Consider the following 3,281-nt stretch of genomic DNA (forward strand, 5'->3'; position numbering starts at 1 on the left):
TCAACAATGACTCCAACTCCCAACTTGGAATCATCTGTGGCCTTCTACAAAAGATAGTTATGGACATTCAATCTTACAGTACATAATGTTTTAACGTCACATGCATATTGTTATATTTGGAATGAAACTATTGCTAAAAGAGGTGCCAACGATATTGGGTCTTGTGTATTCCATTACTTATCAAATCTACCACCAAATATATCTCATGTTATAATGTACAGTGACTGCTGTCCAGGCCAAAATAAAAATACTATATTTATGGCTATGTGCTTGGCTTTTTTGGAACAGCAAGACAAAATACAAATTATAGACCACAAATTCATGGTACCAGGGCACACGCGAATGGAGTGCGACTCTGACCATGCACGTATAGAAAAAGCTAAGAAACGTTTTTCTGCTCCTATCAATCATCCTCATGATTGGGCACAATTGATTCGTTATGTTGGGAAAGATAAATTTAGTGTCATTGAAACAGATCAAACTCATTTTCTAGATTTCAATAGCTTATTAAAATCAAAATATCAATTTAAAAAAAAAAAATGTTGTTGGGCAGTTGTTTTTGTTCAGAGATGCCAAGTGGTTCAGATATAAAAAGTGTAATAAAGATTTGGTATACTACAAAACTTCATTGAAAGAAGATGCAGTATTTGAATGTTTAAGTTTATCTCGAAGAAATGCTATTTCCAACCTATTACCAACCATACCTAAAGCTTATAATAATGATTTAACTGTAACGCTTGAAAAAAAAAAGGATTTACTATCATTATTACAATTCACTCCTGAATTGTATCATGATTTTTATAAACAATTAAAAACCAAGGAGAATTTAAATGATCCTATTGTGTCGGATGAAGACGACGAGTAAGATATTAATTACCTAATGTGTTTATCATTTTTTATTAATTGTTTTTATTTCAATTTTCTATAAACTATTATTATTATGTTATGATTATGTTCCTAAAGTAAGGATATCAATAAATCATTAAGGTTTTATTTTTTAATACTCTTAAAATATTAGATAGTTATAAATACCTATTATGTAATTATAATGTTACATATTTCACTATAATAAATATTATGTTTTTACTTTTTATCAATCGTTTTACTTTTTATTTAATGTTATTCCTGAAGTAAGGATCTCACTAAGTTGTATATTTTAAGCTTTATTTTGTAATGCTTTAAGAAATGTTTAAAATAATAATATGTTTTTACTTCTATCTTAATATTATTAACATTTAATATTTTTTTTGTTAGCTATATTTTATTAATGAACTCAACATTTATTTTCCTGAGATAAGAATTTCTATTGGTTTGTATTTAATTATTTTGAAATATGAGTTAGTAATATTTTAAAATAACAATATATTATTAATTTTCACTTTTTTGTTACTTATGCCCTTTCTCACAAATAGTATTGAAATTTATTTGTGATAAAAGTATTAAGTCAAATGTGATAAAAGACATAAGTCAATATATTTTAAAATATCTAGTGCAACTGGACATAAGTCATCTATAAACACATGTTTAATAATTTATACTCATATTTATCATTTTATGTGTGAAAAAGTGCATATAAAAATTATAAAAATAGTAATTGTAAATATAATTACTTCACAGTGTAAGTTATTACATTTTTTTTGTCTCCTGAAAAATCGTATAATTTGACTTGTACCCTTTCTCACCAATCCATATACTATATAGTGTATACCATAAATATTATATACGTAGATTAGTACTTGAAATTTTTTAGGGGTATATGGTGCCTTATATTTTTTACCCAGTCTGCCGAGTATTTTTAAATTAGCTCGGTGCCACTGTAACGTTACTCCGAGCTAATGGGGTGCTGATGTAACGTTACCGCAGCACCCCCGGGAGAAAAATGGATTTTCCGCGGTGGAAATCTAGTTACGAATTCCGAATTTGTGGTTACGAATGGTTACGAATCGGTTATCTTAATCATTAATCTTATATGAACGTCATCTACACAAGGCCGCCCGCAGAAATTTTTCTCGAGGGGGGCACCTTATCAGTTATCAGTCCTCCTTATCGCCTTCCAAGACTGCTATATAAAATGCAAATAAATGCAATAAAATGCTATACACATTAGGTATTATATAAATGAGCGGGGGCCGTGGCCCTCCCCCCTGCGGGCGGCCTTGCATCTACAACTTATAAATGATTTATTGAACTTTAAAAACTATTAAAGCAAGTACACACTGCCACGGTAGACGGTATGGTAACGATACGGTATACAATATTTTATTTGTGCGGTAATCTTTACCGTCGTAGCTACGTGCATTGCGCTAGCCACACCCATTGAACAATTTAAGAATACTTTGATGTCAACATTTACCACGTCATTAGCATGAATTGGCACGACTGAATTTAAAATTCGCACGGTATTGTATTAGCCGGAAAGTGAGAAATACTTTACCTGCAAAATATCAATCAACCCATTCAAACGCTTTGCTCATAAGTAAATTTTTTTTTTGGCTTAAACATAAAAATTATGTTGGTAAGTACCCGCTCGTGTGTCTTGGTGGATAAAGTAACCAATTTCTTATTAGGTGGAAAAATGCAAAACTCAATTTTGTTGAAACCGGTGGAAGACATAAGCGCCAAAATGAGATAAGAAAAAAAAAATCATATCGTACAAAAGTGTCAAAATCCTAGGTACCTGTGTGCCACGGTTAATAGATATTAAATAACAGATATTAAATTTAGAACTATATCGTTCAAAAACTCCAAACGTTTAATCTAAATCGACAAATGTATAATCTGATAAATAATTGTACAATGGAAGAAATACCAGGATGGTGAAATAAATCGTGTAGATAATATCGTGTATAATATTAGCAATGCCATAGGTAGCTTTTAATGTAACATGTTCAATTAACCCATTTGAACGCCACTCATGAGTACATTTTTTTTGTGTTTTAACTTTAAAATACTATAGATGTCTGATCGTCTATTCTGGTGGATACATCTTTATTGCCCTAAAAGGTGATGATAGACAGTATTTTTGTAATAACAATTAATTTGCTATACCTACTGCTATTGTGTCTTTCACGGATATTGGTATTGGTATTTAATTTTTATCATTATAAATTAAATATAATCTTGTATCATTATATGAGAATAATATTATTTGTATGTCTTGTTATCATTTTTATAGTCGAATAAATATACGACAATAGTATAATTGTACGGTCAAAATATGATAAGATTTTTTTGTATAAATTTAACCATTATCAACAAATCGTCTATTTTTAGGTTTTCCC

The sequence above is a fragment of the Acyrthosiphon pisum genome, unplaced genomic scaffold (assembly GCF_005508785.2).
Source record: "Acyrthosiphon pisum isolate AL4f unplaced genomic scaffold, pea_aphid_22Mar2018_4r6ur Scaffold_20992;HRSCAF=22726, whole genome shotgun sequence".
Lineage (NCBI taxonomy): Eukaryota > Metazoa > Arthropoda > Insecta > Hemiptera > Aphididae > Acyrthosiphon > Acyrthosiphon pisum.